General features: G+C 45.9%; 1 long non-coding RNA gene across 3 annotated transcripts; it reads left to right on the plus strand.

The window, feature by feature from the left end:
- The first annotated feature begins 4,170 nt into the window (after positions 1-4,170).
- Positions 4,171-16,485, plus strand: LOC133226483 (uncharacterized). 3 transcript variants are annotated; one of them, XR_009729520.1, is made up of 3 exons: positions 4,171-4,546; positions 11,152-11,295; positions 13,912-15,765. It is a non-coding gene; the product is annotated as an uncharacterized LOC133226483 (long non-coding RNA). The 3 variants fall into 3 exon arrangements; XR_009729521.1 differs by lacking the exon at positions 4,171-4,546 and adding an exon at positions 16,186-16,485 and having other exon boundaries at positions 9,363-11,295; positions 13,912-15,126; XR_009729519.1 differs by lacking the exon at positions 4,171-4,546 and having other exon boundaries at positions 9,363-11,295.
- Positions 16,486-20,254: the final 3,769 nt, after the last annotated feature.

The raw sequence follows: 20,254 nt of genomic DNA on the forward strand, positions 1-20,254 counted from the left end.
AAAGGTTGTAAGTCTTCTAAAACCATTCCCCCCAACCCTCCCCCCCGCTTCTAATTTTAATGATTAGAGGTTTGTGGCTTTTTTACATTAAAATAACATTTAATTTTTCAACTGAACTTAATTTTTACTAAAGAAAAGAGATTAAACAAAGAGAAAAAGGTCAAAATCAAATATCTGAAGATTATTTTTATGTATACCAATTTTTGTTTTGCTTTGATTTATTTTTGTTTTTTTGCTGGTGGTCTGTGAACATTTTTGAGATTTTCTTCCAGTTTTATTTCTGATGTAGAGAGGAAAATCAGTTGAAATTTCAAAAGCTTTTATGAGAAGGGGAAAGTCTTCCCTGCCAAGCTCTAGCTGTGGCTTGAATACGTCTTAAAACACTGACTGTCAAAAACTGTCATCTGATTTACTGGAGAGGTTTTTCTTATGTTGCTGCACCACTGTGTAACCTCCAAAGAGTGAATAGCAGGCAGCTATTGCTGATGGTTTCCACTTGCACCAGCTCTTAAACTTCTCTAAGATAGAGTATATTGTATTTTGGAGATGGAGATGTGTTAGAGTCAGCCAGGAGGATTTGTAAACAGAATTATGAGAAATGGGAGTCAATGAATAAGAATGATGACATGTAGGAAAGGATTGGGAAATACGAAGTTAGGGATGACTCATTGTGAAGGTCCGCACCAAGCAATCGCCTGTGACGAACAGCAAATGCACATGAGAGCTTCAAAGTAGAGGAGCACTGAGTCTCCAATGCAGACTGTATGAAAACCTCTAGAGGTTTGTAGCTCAGGGACTTTTTGAGCCAGGAGCTTCACCTTTTTGTTTAAAGGCATGGCTAGGAAATATCAAAATGCAGTGTGAATACAAATAAGAATCTAATAATCGTGACTTTTTCAAAAGCAAGTGGAACTGCTCACTGGGGCTAATGGAAAAGATCCTGTAGCACCTTGGTTTTTAGACCCTCTTTCTTTTCACCACCTTTTCCTAGCCACAGTTTGCCCTCTAGACCAAGCATGCCAGGCCTGTAGTTTTGAATTTTGTCTGAAAAATGGGTTGTTTTGAGTAAACCTTCACCCCTTCTTCCACTGAAGTTTCTATTAAAAAATATAAATCTCAAACTGCAGATTAAAATCTTTTATTCTGCCCTGCTTTTAACCTTATCTCTACCCTCTTTCTAGCAGCGTAGGTAATCAGAGAGATGAAACACAGCATGGCTTTGTCCTTGAAGAACATCGTCTGCTCTTTCTTCTCCTGCACATAAATCTCACTGGTGTACCTTGCCCTTTACAATGTGGTAAGACTGAGTGACCAGCATACACTTAGCAGAGGAGATGGCGAGGTTATAAGCACAGATAGTTTCCAAATGACCCCAGAGAAGTGTACATATCATGTTGTTAACAACCATATTCTGCATGGCAGTGATCCAGGGCCCTGTAATTACATGTGAATATTACAGTTGGCTTCCAAACACTACAGAAATTAGAAATTGCTGTCTGTTGGGGAATTAGAGCATCATTTTATTGGACAGGGGAGAGCAGATTGGTGGTGGGCTTGTTTCATGTTTTTGTATTCCAGGCAGTTTGCCTGCTCAAGAGGAAGCTATTTATTGATCTCTGACTGCGAGGGTTAATAAATCTCTGTTCAGATTGGTTCAAACTCTGGCCAGGTCAATCTGAGGCAGATAACTGCTTCTTAACCGGAGGCACTCTGTGAACCAGCTGGGGAAAGCTGCCCAGCTTCAATTGGTCTGCAATAAGAAACTGGGGGTGTGCAGACCCTTGACCTTCCTTCGAGCCTCTGGTGTTTGGGTAGTTTGGATTTAATATATAGAGAATCCTTTTTTTTTTTTTTATGATATGGCATTGAGGTCAGCAGCATTTTTTCCCATCCCTTCACATTTCCCATTATTCATGCATGCCACCTTCAGTGGGGGGAAGCGTCTGCTTGGCAAACAGGCTGGTTTCATTACCCAGTCTCCTCCCCTTGCCTCCTGAAGGACATCTTCATTAGGAGTCTCTGTGTGTGGAAATCAGCTTATGCTCCACACAATATGTGAGAGCCCCCTGGAAGGATTTTATGAGAGGTCACACGCTCAAGCCTGTCTGTCACTGGCCACCCAGGGGTGGCCACCCCACCCTCTTGCCTCCCCGGGACTTGCCCTTTGATTCCTCACCCTGAGCACCAAATGCCTCTGCTTCAATAGATGTAATTTCCAATTGTCTCCATGCGCTTTGGAAGCCTCTCTATCACACCCTGAACAAATATGCCTTTTTTTTTTCTTTTTTATTTGTTCTCTGAACTCGCTGCTGAATAATCGGTTCTTTCTCCACTGCCATGCTTCTGCTCTAATCAAGGACAGATTCTTGTGAAAATAGATTGGTCTTTCCCCCACCCCCCCTGTGTGTATGTCTTTTTTTTCTTTTTAAATAATTTCCTAGAACTGGTAGATTTGGCTGGCCCCTGGGTCTCTACTGGTGCAGGAGGGTTAAAGGGAGAGCTGGGTGGCCTGTTTGCTCTCAACTTTAACCATTTCATCATTTGCAGCGAAAACCCTTTCCCCTACTCCCATTCCTCAAAAGGGTCACTCTCAGTGCACGTGGTGTAGGCAGCACCACTGAAACATTACCGGCAGCACTGGGCTTAGGTAATGCCTCCTACCAGCCCTGTCAGGCAGCCCTGGAGTGTGGGTTGATCCCAAGAGGTGCTGGATGCATCCTGTTGGGTGCTGAGCGCCCTCAGCTCTCACTGGCGATCCCAGGTCTTGAGGCTCTGGGTTGTGCACACACCCCGAAGGCCTGAAGCTCCTGATGGCGTGTTTCATCATGGAGGACATCACCTTCCCTGGGTTTCTCAGGTTCTCTAGCCTCTTGCTACGTGCAGAAAGGACTAATTCTCACCTTCCCTCAAGGGTCTTGGGTGCCTGGCAGCGAGACAGCAGGGCCAGATGCGACCTCACATCTAGGGGAATGTGAACTGCAAAACCTGAGGAGGGCACTAGAGAAGTGCAGAAACGTCGAGCAGGGAGCCCGGGCAGCCAGTGCATGTGGCTGCCATCTGCAGAGCCCCCAGCTCCTGGTGCTGGGCTTCTCCTCGGAGAGTGAGGTGAAGAGAGCGGGCTGGGGGAAGAGGGGGAGCGCTCTCAGTCTCTTTCTTTTTGAGCAGCTAAGGTCTTATCAACACTTCCCTCTCTGTCTGATCCATGATTACTGAGCCTTCACGTGTACGCACTGGATGTGTGTGTGTATAAAAATATATGGCTGTATAATTAGAACCAGCCAAGAATATTTGGCTGAAATGGTGGTGGAGAGGGGGACTCAGGGGTGTCCAAGTATACTGATTCATTAAGAGCCAGAGCTCTTCATGGGAAGTGTCAGGTTTGATGAATTTCCCACAGAAAAAAAAAAAAAAAAAAAAAGGAAAAAAAGAAAAAGAAGAGGTTTTGACATATTTTAAACATTCCAATACAGCGTTTTTAAACCATCACCTCCCAGTCTCACTTTTTTCTGCTCACACAGCTTTTTGAGATCATTCTGAACCAGGCAGAACAGGGATTTGAAGCATGGCCAATGTCCTAAACACCAGCTAAACAGCATCATTCAGTCCTTCTCTCTCCTTTCTCCCAATAAATGCTTCCTGATAAAAGCAGTTGAAGATGAAACGTTCCACATTTCAGGGCAGGGATATGTCAGCGTCAGGCAAATGGTATATTTGACTACATGCGGCAACAGCCACCCATAATTAAAATGTTTCCGTTGCATGTGCACTTTAATGACTCTCCCCATCCCCAAGATGCACCTACTATCCTGCCTTAGAGCAGCTCTTTGGTTGAGTCCCTTCACTGAACTGATTTTTCCTTAGTTTCTGTATTTCCCTGCATCTTTCTGTCTTCCCAGAACACCTCTCTGCCTTCCTTAGTGCTGCAGAACCTCAGCCTTGCCATGAGAAAAGAAGGCTGGAAGGATGACTGAGCTGGCAAAGGCAGAGATGAGCAAACAGCAGGACATGTGGGAAACCCATGCAGTTTCAAGAAGCTTTCGGGAATTAGGACCCACCTGCCTGGAGCATCTAAGCCATTTATTAGGACCATATCCATTTTGGGGGGGGGGGGGTGGGGGGGGGGGGTGGGAGGGTGGGTAGTGTCAGCCACATGGCTGGTGCTTTTGCCCAAGCTATTATTCATGCTTGTCTAGGTAGAAAACCTTTGTGTGGGAGCCCAGATCCTCAAAGGTTTGGCTTGACTGAAGAATCAAATGCCTAAATACCTTTGAGGATCTCAGCCTTAGTCATTACGTCCACTACATCCACAGCCAGCTTTAAATCTACTCTGGAGAACTTACAAATGCTTCTTTATAAGCTTTTCAAGCTGGATTTTGACCCCAGCTGGGTTCCTCCTGGTGGCACTGGGGCTCTGGAGGGGATGGCGGCAGCACCCCTCTTCCTCCAAACCTTGGACCAAAGTGCTCACCTGAGCTTCTGCTTCAGTGGGTCATTGCAGGATGGGCTAAGTGGAGGTCGGCAGTGTGAGCTACAGCTGAATTAAAAGGTAATGTAAATGTCTATTCATATATAAATAATACATCAATAACTCTGTATGTTTCTATATGTTTAAATATGCATGCTGTTCTCATCCTGGTGTTCCTATACCTTGAACTAGTTCACAGCTGGACTGAAGACGAGGAGAAATGATCCATTCCTGGTGTCAGTTTGAGCTGGGTGACAGCACCTTGTCACTGTAACAGCACATGCATTTGGGATCAGTGGGATGGAAACAAAACATCACTTGGGACCTAGGGAAAGGCTTTCTCCTGTACATCACACAGGAGCTTCCAACTGTAAGGCTTCCTGCACCTTCCTTGCCACTGTCAGGTACAAGCTCCTGCATTAAGCAGAACTCCAGATTTGATGCAGCCTTAATATATATTATTGTTCTTTTTATTGTCCCATCCATGTCCCCCTCAAAGCATATTTCCCTTCACATGTCTTTTTGCATTAAATTACAAAGGGCAATATCTTTAAATATGGCAACAAATAATAGCAAAAAAAAATCATTTAACAGATGCACTGTTAAAAGGAACTTATACTGTAGAGTATTCGGATACTAATGGAATACTTGTGAGTGTTGATAATATCTCTCCAGTCTTTGGGGTATTTGGGATCAATGTTTGAATTTCTGCTTTATATATTGTGACAAACTCAAATCTAACCCAGAAGGAGGTCTGAGAATTGGTCTGGGGTCATTCAAACTTAAGAACAAATCAAAGCATCCCATGAGGGTGCTTAGCTGAACCCCAGAACTTACCCCAGCAGAGTGCAGACAGTGGTGACACTTTCAGAGGAGCCAAATCATTTAACTTCTGGTGGTTCCATGGCCCGGGAAGTCTCAGCATCGCAATGCCATCTAGTTGTGCCTTCATGCATCCCCCAGAACATCATCATTCCCTGACCTACTTTTATCTCCAACAAAACCTTTTCTATTCTTATTTTTCCTGCTCCTTGTCCTGGTTTTCTGCTTGCTTTCCATGTTATGCCTCTACATGTACATTTAGGGCTTACACACTTTTTCTGGCTGTTTTCTTGTAAACATGTTTTTTGGCTGCAACCCACCCATTACACATCCGAAGGATGACTGATTCGCAAGTGTCTTCAACAGAAAAATCGACTGCTCTGCTCTTTTATTTTCCTCTCCAGAGATCCCCCTGGACTTCCTTCTCTGCTGAGCCAGTGTTCAGGCCTGCCTGCTCCCCAGGGACACTTAGGGAAGCTTTAAGGATTCCCTGTATTGATTTTTAGGTCCCAGGGAGCCCTGGGAAGAAGAGGGCTGTCGAAGTGCATTGCTCCTTATGGTGGGGCCATGCATGACTGCCCCAGAGCTCTCACGCGAGGTCCGTGATGGAGCTGCGCATCCATGCTGGTGACGTGCACACAGGCAGGCCAAAGAAACGTGCCATGACCACCTCTGTCTCCAAAGCAGGAGAGCATTCCCTGAGCCAGCGAGGGCAGCAGCTCCTGACTGCTCCGGCAGCTGCATGAGCTGCACAGACCCTAATGCTGCTGTTTCTCATTTATTCACCTGCTTTTTGTTTCCCTTTTCCTCCCTCCACCCTCTCACAGACGGATTTCCCTCAGACAGGACCTCCCTGTGGCTGCCTCTGCGGGTGTTGTTCCTTCTGCTGAGCTCGAGGCACAGCATAGGGGTGGGCTGGGGGCTGAGTTTGCTGGAAGGGCATTGCTTTGTACTGACCAGATGTGCTGAATTTCTCACTCTGGCTCCCTCTGAGCAGCCCCCTGCTTCCTCTTGACCTTGCTGTAATTTAGATTCTCAGCCTTTTGCCAGTCCCTGCAGCTGATTTATTCTCCTGATGTTTAATGTTGGATTTGCCTCCTTGGAGGAAGGTTATATCCACCTTGGAAATATTTGCAGAGCAGAATTTGTCTTTTTTTATTATTATTATTTATTTTTTGCTAACTCCTTGAGAGCAAACTTGTGTTATGGTATGTGGCTAGCCTGCAGTTCCCCAGCTAGCAAATTCTCTGATGGTCTGGTCTCTATGCAAGCATTTGCGTTCTGTCATTAAGCCTTTAGAGATCTTGCCAGCCACTGGTTTGGCATCCAGTCATTCTCAGCAGGACTGGTTGCCTGTATCCTGTCTTTAGCTAATGCACTGTCAACCACAGGGTGAAACTCAGCCAACATGATCTCTATCAGTCTTTCAAGGACCAACAGTTCTGCCATGTGGACTGGAGTCCTGCACCCTGGGCTGATCTATTTATTAAAGCGCTCTGCCAATCAGTAGACCTTGTCAAAAATGTTTCCCCTTCTCCTCTCCCTCCTCCCTGGAAAATGTTGATGTGAGTAACAAAATGTTTGTTTTCATTGACTTATTCCATGGAAATTTACAGGTTCAATTGAAAAATGAAAGATATGTTTTCAGCTGTTGAAGAGGTTTCACTTTAAGTCTTTTCAGATTTCCAATAAAAAGAAAATAATTGAAAATTTTCAAGGAAAGGCATTAATCACATGGGTTTCACTGAAAGCAGAGCTTTCCAGAAAGACTGCTCTTTGCTTACTTTCACAGTGACTGAATGGTTTTCCTACCTCAAAGCTGCTCCTGCAGGATGGCTATAAGGTTTGCTGGACAGTGTTGATTGCAACAAAGCCAATAAGTTAATACGGGTGTCCTGTCTTGCATTTTGACCACAATATCATCCTTTTTTGCTCATCTGAGCATATCTGGTCCTGCCTACCCCTCCCACCAAATCTTTCCTTACCCTTCTAGCCGTAAACACACACATAGGAGCATGTCTTTATTTTCATCCAGGCCATGGGCTTCCTACTTTATGCACCAGAAAGTGAGGCATTGAGTCATACCCAGCTCATTAGGTTCTGCTCTGCTGTACAAGCATGAGGGAAGGTGGAGAGGATTGATGAGATAAAGCCTGGAAGCACTCCATTAGTGAGATGTGCTCACAAAGCCACTGTGATCACTGGAATTAAGCTTTAAAATATTCTGAGCAAATATTGTCTCAGTTCTGAGAATTGCCTTTGTGTGTGTGCGCATGCGTGCAAGTGCATGCGCCTGTTTTAGCCAGATGCTCTGGCTCAGCCTCCTTGAGTTTGGCAGAGGCCTCTTGGACCCTGTGGCTTCAGCAGAAGCTTGGACCCATGGCCTCAGCACCTAGTGGCTTCCTTTGAGATGGTCTCCAGCTTGATGGGAGATATCAGGCAGTCATTTAATCATGCGGATGCTCTGGGAGCAGCTGCACTGATAGGAGAAAGCTTTGGAAACCAAAGAACCTTCCCCATACCTCTCAGCTTTGAGAGAGGCACGCTGCCTCTTGCCTGCCCGGCTCTGGAGGTACAAGTGTCCAGGATCAAATACCTCTTTCCTGGTTGTATGTGATGCATGGCCTGTTGGCCGCTGGGCTTCTTGTTGTCCCTTTAGGGCATATCCATCAGCTGTCTTCTGTCTTCCAGTACCTCTCTGAAGTAGATTGACTCAAGAGACTGATCATTACAAACCTGGTAGGAGAGGAACAGGTATAGGCACTTCTGCTCCACACTCACTTTTTCCTAGCCTTGTACAAGCTGCCTTTGTGAGGGGAAGCAGTGGTATTCAGAGTACCATCTGAAGCAGTAACAGAACAGGGAAAGACGGCACCTCTCACTGCATCTCTTTGTGCCTGACCATCCTCTTCTGTCTTTGCTGGCTGGTAACTTTGGGACAACCGAATAGTCAAGAAGTAGAGCTGACCAGCACATCTTCATATTTCTACATCCTCTTCCAGTCTCATGGGACCATGTCCCTATGACTGGTGCAGGGAAGGGGACACGAGAATTGTGTTTCATTAGTGCAAACCTTGGGGCAGTTGGTGCTTCACTTCAACACTTCTGTTGTGTCATGCACAAAATTGCCAAAGAGCTGGGAGGGGAAATGCGTGAAGAGTGGGTTTTATTTTAGAGAGTGCAGTCCTGTCAAAACTCCAAATGTCTTGAAACATTTTTAGGATGAAAATCTATGTTTTTTTTAATCATGAAATAAATTTTTATAATGCGGTGCGTTAGGTAACATACAATATAAAGTAAATAACTTCAACCAGTCTTGACCTGATCTGATAAGAAAGTTTGGTGTGTTTTTTTTCCCCCACAGAGATTTAAGTCAGATTCAGGTTTTATCTGGTATTGAAGAGAAAATCCTTCTGATCTTCAGTGACTCCAGATTGCAGTTCCTCACTTTTTTTTGTGAAACAAAGTCTTGGTCCACCATGGAACTTAACTTAGTAGAAACATTTTGTTTTAGGATGAAACCCTATTAATGCTGCATAACCATTCAGTTGAAGTCCTCTTACAAAAGGCTCAGTCTCCCACCTGGAAAACAGGAAAAGTGCCATGCAGCTGACATGACTGATCATGCTCATGCAGGCCAAATCAAGTGTGATATCAGTGAGGAAGAGGAACAACCCTGTGCCTAGGGCAACGGTCTGGGACATGAGATCTGGATTCTCTGTTTCCTGCAAACTATCCCTGTGGCCATGGCCCCATCACCTGAGATCATCCTCATTACATAGCAGTCCCCCATGGCCATTACCGCCTTGGCAATGGCTATCAATGTGCTATTAGTACTGATTAATTGCACTATGTGCGCAAAACCCCAACCTGATGACGAAGGTAGGCAGAAGTGATGGAGGTGATTTGGTATTGCATACCAGCTCTTCAACAATAAGGAAATATGCAAGCCTGTTTCCTCTTGTATCCTATTTCATTATGAAAACTTTGGGGGGAGGTAGGAGAAATGCACCAGTTGGAAGTCTGCAGCAAGCTCACAACTCGAGGAGCTTGTGGGACACAAGACCTGTAGGAGTAAACCCAGCAAGGGTTAGGTGAGGTGAGAAAGTTTTATTTTTGAAGCAGCACAGAGAGAGGGGGAAGAAGGAAAGGACAGAACAGCTGTAACGACATATTTGTTGCTGACTGGTCCAAAGGAATGTGTATAAACAGCTTTAGATGTATTTTCCTGAGCATGCTAAGTGTATTTACTGCCTCCTTTAATTGGTCCTGCCTCAAGTTAGCCAGGACTAAGAGTTCCCATGGGAAGTACACTTCACTGACACAAACGGTCTGACAACTGGTGTCCCCACTGCAACCTGTGTTAATGATTGCCCCCGAGCTGTCCTTTCTCACAGCCTCCTGCCAGAGTGCCCAGGGCAAGCTGATATTTGGCCCTGCCTGAGGGTCCACTGGACAGATAGCTTTACTGCAGGGCAGCAGCAGGGCCTGGCTGGTACCAGCACTGGATCGGACAGCACAGGTGTAAAAGGCTGCATCTCCCTCTGGGGAAGGCTGATCCGTGTAGCTGAGGATGCTTGAATTTATTTCCTGTGCTGGTCACAAGCTCCTTGACTCAACCTGAGCAAGTTGCAGGCAGAGGCTCCCAGAGCAGGGGCTGCATTTTCCTGATGGGCCGGTTCCTGTGCAGGCACTGACAACTGACACCAACAAAGATGGTTTTGCATGTGCAAATGCCCCTGCACACAAAGTGATTGTTCCCAATATACAGCCACTTTTTCTGAAGAGTTCAGTGCAAGCAGTCAGCAAAAGGAGGGGGAAAAAAGAACAAACCAGTTTCTCATGGCAAAATGTCATTTTGATGGAACTGACATTTTTTGCAAAGCCAGTATAAATTTCAATGTTTTGTTTTGTTTGTTTAAAAAAACAAACACAGAAAATGTCCAAATACGTAATATTGACATTTTCAGAACCAAATGTTTTGCTACTCCATCCTGGCACAGTTCTTAAAATTTGAATGAACTTTTTCATAAAAATACTACAAAGAGACTAAAGGAAATAACGATTTTTACGTTCCTCCAAAGTACTGGGTCTTCCACAGATTTTATCTTTTTGCTCTGACTCAAGACTTGAGCCCATCCATCAAAGAGAAAATGAGTTGCCCTTTTTTGGGAAATGCATGGTTTACTTCACTGGCTAAGCCAGTTAGTTGTGAAAATGTTTCCAAAGAGCCATGCCTGTGGTTGGTGATCTTTCAGGCAGCCGGCATCCTCCTGCAAGCTGAGCTGTGCATAAGCCTGAAAAATGCATCCTTGGCAGGGTATCAGCACTGTTGGCTTCCTGCACAGGGAGCGTCAAGGCAGAGGCAGGGTACAACACAGGTTATCACCGCATGTCCAAAGGCAAGATAAAGTGAAAACTTAATCAAGCCACTGGACTTTTAAGAATTGCTGTCTTTGAAGGTGCTTGAGTGCAGGAAATGTTGTGGAAGGGAGGAATTAGGGGGGAGCTCCTGGATGCAGAGTGATACAAAAGCATATCATGGGGTCTGCTGCTGCCTTGCGTGCTGCCAGACTGTGGGCCAGCAGAAAGTGCTGATAGGAAGCACTGGTATGACTCTGGCTGGTTTTGAACTCCTGTGTTAATACTGACTATAAGTATTGATTAGGATTGCAATTCTCCATCATCCATTATATTGCCTTGCGTGTACCAATAGAACCAAGAGGGAGTGAAAAACTGAGCAGTGGGTTTGCATTTGGCGACCCTGATGCTAAGCTGGGTTTGGGAGCTCCAGCAAGGCTTGGTTCACAGTGGTGTTGATCCTCTGGTTTTCCTTCTCTTTCACTCCCATCTTTCCTTCAAAGCTCTCTTCCCTTCAGTGTTTCCTGAGTCCCACCAGCCTCTGACGTGTCAAACATGGCTCTCAGGACCTGGCGGCAGAGCCTCCCCACGTGCCCAGGAGGTGATGCAAGTCACACCCGTCATTCAGCAGAAAATGTTGCAATAGGGTAATGAGGAAATTTGCGCAGGACCACTGAAGGGAATCAGTGACAAAGAAAGGCAGAAAAATCAGCCCCAGAAGAGAGCAGATATCTCCCACCAGAAAGGTTGGCCTTCAGGAAGTGTGGTGGGTCAAGCACCAGGAAGACACGGTGTCACACGTGACACATGTGCTGACCCTCCAAGAGCTGTTTCTATTTCATGTGGTGCTCTGAGCCCTGAAGACCCCCTGTTTGGTCCCTCAGGGCAACATTAGCAGGGGTTGCTGCCACAGTTCCAAAGAAGTCAGATTTTAAAGCTGGCTGACGGGGCTACAAAAGCCTTGAGTACAGTCATCTGCTTTTGATTTCGTCTTCCTTGAGCTATTCCCCATCGTGCTTTTTTCTCCCTTTCTATCCATCCCATGACATCTCTCCCCCCTCTCCTCCTGTGGCCCTCACCAACCCCAACTCCACCCTTTCTCTGAGTGTCCCAGTTAGGAAGCAAAGAGGTAACTACGTGCCAGCTAGTACCTTCTTATCTAGTCACAGTATGTTCCCCTAAGAGAATTTTTGGCCTGGGATTGTGTGTGTGTGTGTTTTTATATGCTTTATTTTTATCACAGAAGGGATAGACAGTACATTATGTCTTCAGTCCAGGAGGTTACACATTAGATAAGAGACAGGCAGATATACTACAACTGCTCCAGCCTGTGGAGTTATGTTCCTGCAATAGCACCGGGAATGTAACAGGTAAACTGCTTCCAACCCCCCACATTCAGGCAGTGGATTTTCTGTCAACAAAACCAGATCCCAGCAGAGATTTCAATGTTGATGCTCCTGCAGCCAGAGAATAAAGTCCACCGTGCTCCCTCCATCTCTGTCATGCTTGTACCTCCTCACCAGTCCCAGCCTCCCATCTCCCCTGTCCCGTCTGCTCTTCCTCTGGCTTCATCTTCATGCCTCTCTGTCAGTTTCTGATCTGGACATGTGGTACAGTTCAGCAATCATCCTGAACTCCTTCATTCAAAAGAGAATGGGGGGAGGAGGGAATGTAGGAAACGGTGGCATCAACAACTTCATGATAGCAAATGCTAACTAAAGCAGAGAAAGGGGAATTTTAAAATATTATATTAACAGCTAGGATTGGAGATGGTTTATCTGTGGCTGCTTCTTGCACCTTTCTTAAACTGTCTGGGCTAGTTATAATGCTGTAGACTGAATGATAGTTTTTAAAGGATTAAGGGTGAGGCACAGTATGGTGGTTCCTTTTTTACTGTCATTGCAAGAACAGTGTCCTTACCACACTGTGTCAGGCTCCAGCAAGCATCCAGGATCTGGCTCACCAGTCTCACCACCAATCACAAAGCTCAGGGGCACCTGGCCACTTCCATGAAGCATCTTTAGTCTGGCAAGGGAGATGTTGCTGAGCCTTTGAGTCATCCCACAAATTTGTGCCTGCCCTCACCTCCCTTCAGACCTTTGTCTCACATTGTGAAGATTAACAGCATGTTGCAGCATCACCATGCGGCTGTGGGGATGGTGGTGCTGGGTTTATTTTCTCAGGAGAAACAGATAAAGGTGGCACCAGCTACTACCCAACACTAAAGCTAAATCAGTAAATTTATTATTCTTTTAAACCTGACAGACGTGACAGGGGATGTTTGGGGTTTTGATCCAAAGCTTAGCAAAGCCCGTAACCTCTGTATCAACCTGACAATGAGCAACTGTGGCTGTGCTGCCCCAGCATCCATCAAATGCAATGATTAAGTGGTTGATGGCATGTGAGAGATAAAAGTCACTGTAACTAAACATTGTCACAAGATTGATGTCTCCCACTTAGAGAATATTGTCTTAACTTAGGCTTTAGTTTTTGGGTGTTCCCGTGATGGTCTCACCCTAGTGTCTGCATCCTTTACAAGTACTACCCAGACTTTAATATATCTTTCTGGCTTACCTGTGAGATAAGAGCAAGCTATCATCCTAATTTCATAGTGGGGGAAATAAGGTACCAAGAGATGATCCATAAAGCGTAATCACTCATTTTGATACCTAGCATGAGTCATATAAATCTCCAGTGCTCTGTGTAATGGGGCTGGAGGACACCTTTGCATTTGCTTTTACGGAGGTACTGCCTTGGAGGTCATGCCGCCAAGCCTAGCTCTGGTTGCCTGGGATTATTCATGTGCTGCCTGGACAAAATGGTCCTTTCCCTTTGATACAAGAGGCACTTCAGTAACGAAAAGCCTTGCCCATTCCCAAATGAGCTAGGTGCTTGAGCTCAGAGACCAAGGGTACGTTATTAGCAAAGACATGCCAAAATTGGCGTGGTCTGAAGCAAAAAAGGCATGTGAAGCCCCAGAAAGCTTGGCTTGCACATGTAAGGAAAAGGTAGCATTGGGCCTGGTAAATTCAAATGAGCCCTCTCATCCTAGGGTGATCAGTTCTGTGCACCAAGTGTGGGCTGAGAAGTTGCTGCAGTGAAAACGGAGCTGGTGCTCCCAGGGCTGGGGACAGAAATACTGGAGCTGCCTGGGGTGATTGGTTCCCAGAAGGTTTTGGTGAATGCTGAAGGTGCCCACAAGCCAGCAAGAGGTAGATGGGACACACAGATGAACTGATCTTTTTGGTGCCCCCTTTCTGCAGAAATCCCCTTTCCTGGCTCAGCTTTTGGCATGGCTTCTTGCTGACTGATGCGCAGCTTGGACATCAGAACACATTTGAGGCAAAAATGAAGTTCTCAGCAATGACTTCTGCCACTCTTAAGCCCTGATAACTAGTCAGAAGTTGAGAGCATGCTTTTCCCAAGTCCTCGAGCCCTCCCAAACTTTCCCCTCTCCCTGGCTGGCTCCTCCCCATGCACATTGCAGCGTGTTGCTGGGACAGCACCCATGCTGCAGGTAAGCCATTCCCCTCCTGTGCTTTACAGCACTAGGACTGTCAAAGTTGGCACATTTCTGAGGCTGAGTTTCTCACAGTGGCTTTGCGAGCAGGTTATTCTGCCTGCCTTTAGCTTGCTTTTTTATTTTCCATGTCTCCCAGCTTCTCTGCATGGCCAGGAGCAGGGCTGGGATGTGCTTCTCCCAGTGTGCATGGTGGGCGTGGGTCCCTGCGCTGCTGTACAAGCAATAATTAATTGCTGTCCTCAGTGAGAAGTCCCTGTTTCAGCAGTAATCAGCACAGGCCTGGAAGTGAGCAGCAGGGAGCTTCATACTCTACACTGGCACAACTGTGTCAACAAGGTTATGGCATTGAACATGGCTTTAGTGCATGGGTGTTTGGAAGCAGATAGTCTCTGCAATGAGGGTTCCACACAGCCTTTTGTATCCCCATCATTGCAGGGCTGACCGGGTATGCGCTTGGGCAGGGGTCTGTGACCCAGAGGGTGCTCCCCTCAACTGGGGTATCAGGCAGGGTAGCAAAAGTGCTTTTGTTCCAGCTAAGCTGTATCAGAAAACTGTTTTCTTTTCATCCTCTATCTAGTTTTTGGCTCTGAACTCAGTGCCCAAAACACACACACACACAAGTCAAAAGCCCAGCGAGCCAAGATAGCTGTGTCTTTATGGGGACTGTACAAACAGGAGCAGGTGGGGAGGGAAGAGGAGCCAAACAGTGGGGTCTCCCCTCTTGCTGCCCAATATTTTTGGTGATCTTTATGTGCCTGTCCCTGACTACCTTCAGTGATGTCCATGGTAGCTAGGCCTGAGCTGCAGCTCCCTCGTTTAAGCCAGACCTCCTCTATCCACTTCATTTGACTAATTCTCCACTTGATAAATCCATCATTTGCAGTGACAGAGGACAGGCCTAGGAGCACCACTGTGGCCTGCGATGCGGCACACTCCTGCATGTTTCCAGGCTAAGGTAATGTCACTACACCTCCCAGCATCTGTGCATCAAATGGGATCAGAGACCTCTGTGGGCATGGGCTGAGGAGACAGCCTGCCCACCCATTCAGCCCTGCAACAGAATGCAGTCCCAGGACCAGCAGCAACCACACAAATAAAAAGCCAAAAACTGATAAAGATTTTGCAGACAGAAGATATTTGGAAATTCTGATGAAAAAAGCATTTGACAGTTTGCAAGTTAGAGGTAGTAATTACCTATTTTGCCTATGTGACTTTTTCAGAAAGATGGGCAATGATATCACACGACTGATGGGATTTTTGCACTCTGTCCCATGCCCTTATTTTCACCATATCCCACCTCTTACCCCAGTCACTCAAGAACTGCTCCAGTGTTCACATGTTTAAATGGACAAGAATACAGATCAGTTGGACCTCGAAAATCAAGCCTTTTGTGTTTAATATATTTTCACCTCTGAGGCAAGACATTGATATTGGCTGAAAGCAAATGCTTCCAAATGGTGTCTCATCACTTACACTTCTCCAAAGAGTCCCCTACGCCCAGTCTTTCAGTGCTTTGTGTGTCTAGACTTACTTCAGGTACTGAGCAGAGATTGAACTTGCAGCAGTACACAAAGTATTACATTCAGTGAACTGGAACCACTCCCCCCCCCCCCCCCCCCCCCAAAAAAAAAGACATTCTGAGAAGTTCCCTGAACATTCTTAAAATAGATTTTCCCATCTTTTAGGGTTGCATGCAGAACCCTGCCTGATTAGGTCTGGGAATCTGTTGTTAATTTGCTCATTAGAAGGTGTTTTTAAAGTGGCTTTCAGCACTCATGAGTTTTGTGCTCTTTCTAAAACTCTCACTAAACTTCCAGTAGCAAACTCCAGCAGAGGGGAATCGTGCACTTGGTAGGTCCCATCAATCCCCTAAAATCAATCCCAAACTCCCCCAGCTCCCTTCTCTCAATATGGTGCCAAGGCAAAGATCAAACATATGTGCATCCCCAAATCAGCCATGATTGAGAAGTCCTGGGTGAAATAGATGTGAATGACTTTTACCTATCTATCCCAGGAATGTACCCTACTGCCTTTGACAGTTTGCATGAGCACCAGCAAAGAGTCCTGTGCAGTGACGCATGCAGACAAGCAATGTGGCTGGGAGTGCAGTGGGGAATGCCAAGGATGCCACAACAGGAAGCGTGGAGACGTAACACATCCAAGTGGGGTAACTGAGGCAGATGGAGCAGGAATGCGATTAAATTATCCCTGCGGGATTTGGCTGAGACGCCAGGCCATGCTGAGCTCATTCCCCAACAGAGGGAGGACGCGAGCAAAGCAGGTCTAGCTGTTTATGTTTTGTTTTATCAGATAGGACCAAGCGTCAGCAGCAGCAAATGTTGTGGTTTGGGAAAAGACGTACTTCAGCTCATTTCACGGTTCCTTCTCCTGAAGTACAGTTAGTGGAGGAAGAGCGAGCAAATGAAAGTCTCACTGGGTCTGCTGCTGTAGGAAATTGAGCCACCTGCGAAGTCTTGCCAGGAAGCCAGCAAACACTGGAGGGGCAGATCCTTTGCATCCCAAAGCAGTGGCCATTGCCTTGCCAGGTGCACATGGAGCCACCTCTGAAGGAGCTACATATGGCTTTAGTTTTGCATATGCTTGCCCCTCTGTGACAGAAAACCTGGCTGCTCTGGCTGACAAATGGGTCCCAAATCCCTGATCTGCATCCACGGGGGTCTTGAGTAAGACATGGGGATGATGATGAAGTGCAGCAAGTGGCTCCTCTACAGCTAGTCTGAGCTCTACAAGCTTGGTCCTGCCCAAGAGAGTGTGTTGAGGGAAACCTTTGCAGGCTAATGCAGTGTGCAAGCTACAGTCCCTTGTTTGGTCTCCTTCTTCAGTGTGGCCAGGAGTTCTTTCTTTCAAAGGTTTTCACCTGAAAATGCAATTTAATCCAAAGTAAAACTATCTGCAGAAAAAGAGCAGCTTTGATATAAGCGAATGCACACAGTCTCTTGTCACTAGTTTCAGCTCTGGGGAATTCTGCACCAAAAATATTTTAGGTTCAGTAAAAGTATTACAAATGCAGTGAACATGGAGTAAAAATATTGGGAAAGGTCAACAACACTGAAACGTTTTGTTGCCATTGACCTTCTCTGAATATATTCGTCGCAACTCAGGCTTCAATAAAGTTTCTCAACTTTTGGTTTTTACCTGATTCAGGAAAGAGAAAACAAAATTTGAGTATTCTGGAAATTTTCACAGCATTGGGGAACAGTTTCCCACTTAGTTTGTTGGTTATTCTCTAAGTATCAAGGCTCTTTGCTCTTGTGCTGCACTACATAGCAAATATGCACATACTAAATCAGACATACAGCTCATCCTAATATCCAGCTGCTAAGCAGGCTGAGACCTGTGTGACAGAAATAGGACATGTTTTCAGATGCCACTTGGGAAATACTAGATTTTACACAAGACATGAAGATTGTCTCCATGCTGGTAAGTGTTTTTAAAATGCAATCGTATTTTGGGGTGGTGGTGATGGGAAGAGCTTGAGATTCTCTTCTGCATTAATAAGTCCTCTGAGTGTTCCTTTCTTAGGTTTTGCACGGACCTGAAGTGCCTTGTATGAGGCCCTGAGAAAGCAAGAGCACCAGTCTATTGATACAGTGTGGTTTGTTCCCTTTTCTTTCTGAGTACAATTTGGGATTATTCCTACCAGGCCGTTTGCACTTTAAGCACAGCTTCCCAAGTTCCATCACTTACTTAGGACACAGCCATGTCCAGCAACACCAGCAACAGTGGAAGCAGATCTGTGGCTCATACAAAAGCTGGAAAAAAGTTTTTCAAGAATTTGAAAAGCAATTTTCATAAGAATTGGTTTTGGCCAATAACCAAGGCATCCCTCATCACAGATCTAAATCCGTAAAAAGGACCTCAGCAGAACTGCTTTACCTCCCAAATACATTTCCTTTGAATGACTCCTGCCTTTACCAGGTTGCACACTGTTTATAGGTTAAACCAAGGCAGTTTTTGCCCCTACCTGGCAACAGTGCAAGTCTCGCACTGTATCTGAGCAAGAAGTGAGGTTGCTTCCAGTCTTCTACGCAAGTCAGGATGTTTATTTAAAAGTTTCCAGATACATGGACTGTGACAGAGCTCTGAACTTCACTGTAATTTCTGAAGTAGTTTCTTAAGGGTTTCAATTCACATCTGAGAAGAGGATTCTGGTGGCTCTTGGTACATTCATATCCCTGTGTTTGCATTTCCTTGTTTTAAGCTGTCCCCTACCACATACATGCTGAGGTCAGGATTCAGCTGGTGGCCTTGCTGGTGGGAGAAGCAGAAACTGGCCTGCAGTTCCCTCTCTTAGTTTTGCACTAACTTGGGAGTGCTGACTTCGGTGAAAACTTGTTTTTGTCAGTGTTCAAAGCTGCTTGCATGTTACTCAAGAGGCAGAGAGGCAGTAGACCCGAACTGGTTAAAGTCACTTCTCTGACAGCAAACTTTGTCCTCTCCCAAAAATGCTAATTTCTAGTGCCAGCCCCAGAAAAGCTGTCCAACTTCTCCCCCCCCACACACACAATCCTGATTTTTGACAAGCATTAGATGTTGTGGCACTTTTTTCTTTCCTCAATAGAGGAACACATCAGAGCACCTTTTTTTTCTTTCACCAACAAGCTGAGAATGCTGAACAGGCAGCTGAAGAGCAACCAAGGTTTTAGTGCCAACAAGTGTTGCTGTATGGATCTTGGGATGTTTGTGAGCAGGTTTCTTTGAGAAATGGGGCAAGTCCCAGGGGTAGTTTTGCCATGAGCAGCTTTGCCGGTTGTCCTTCCACGTAGTGACAGCCAGGCAGCCAAAGGATCAGCCATTCCTGTGCCACGAGTACTCATGAGTCCCTCTGATCAGGAGGGACTGATCCAGATGAAGGCAAAGGATAGGAGCAGAGGTTGCAAGGACCTATGCCCCCCAGCAGCCTTCAACTGAGCTCAGCTGTGGCAGCTGGATGTACATCACAGTAGCCCTGAAAAGTCTCTTTCTTATGACAGCTGAAGCTGATGTTGCTTTAGGTCAGACATTGCCTCTGACCCAGCACCATTCAGTTTGGCCTGGATCTAAAACCTGCTCTTCCCTGGGGGCCTGTTGAGAGAAGAACCAGAGCTGCTCCAAGCTGTGCAGCCCTTTGGCAAAGAGCCATCATTTATAGCCCTGATCACAGCCATGCTACTGCACATGATAGCCAAGGAAACCTGCAAGAACTGTAGGTTTGAAACATGCCCATGAGCCATAGATGACTCTCCTCTGGCTCATTAACTCCTGAAAATACTTTAGCCAGGACCAGCTTGCTGAAAACACCCTCAAAACTCAATGACACAGAGACAAGAAGGTGGCTGGTTAGATATAACTACTTAGCTACCTTCCTAACCATTGTCCACCCTTATTAATGGTTAAACTCTCACAGTGTCATATCTTGCTGTTCCTGGCCAATTTGAACTCTTTCAGGTGGAAGGGAGGGTGAAGAATGGAGGAGAAACAACACCAAAGACATGTTTGTATTCCTGAAGACACCCATGTAAACAGCATCTCAGGTTACCTGTAAGTGGCATTTGCTTTCCCATTAAGGGATATTTATTGAATTCAGAACTTCATGAATGAGTAGGGCCTTAGCCTTGTCTTGAAATGGGCGAGCATGTATGTGTGCATAACTCCCATTCTTTGTATTTATATGGCGTTCTTCCCTCATCTCCACAGTACCACAGAGCCTCAGTTTTATGCTTATTTATCTCCATGGTCTCTTGAGGACTTTTTAAAAAATGGGGTATGACTAATTTACCCAAAGTCAGAAAAAAACCCTGGTGTCAGCACGGAGGTTTGAGTTGAGTATTTGTCAGCATGGCAAGTGGATCACCATGAAGTCCTTCTAGTGTACCTCAGATCTCACGGCAGCCCTTTGGCCTTGGGCACCTGACCTTCTTTTTGTGTGGGGAAGGGTGATGAAGCTGTGCCAGGCTCGTGCTCTCATGGGACTATGTGCCTCATGGGCGCCCATGCATGGCACACACGGAGTCACAGGGGCTTTGCGTGGCCACAGGGCTGTGGGCAGGTAACTCATGCCCCTGCTTGGTCACTGACAATCT

Source organism: Neopsephotus bourkii, unplaced genomic scaffold (assembly GCF_033783945.1).
Source record: "Neopsephotus bourkii isolate Nb327-2 ecotype Australia unplaced genomic scaffold, CSIRO-AGI_Nbou_v1 NB_1792, whole genome shotgun sequence".
Lineage (NCBI taxonomy): Eukaryota > Metazoa > Chordata > Aves > Psittaciformes > Psittacidae > Neopsephotus > Neopsephotus bourkii.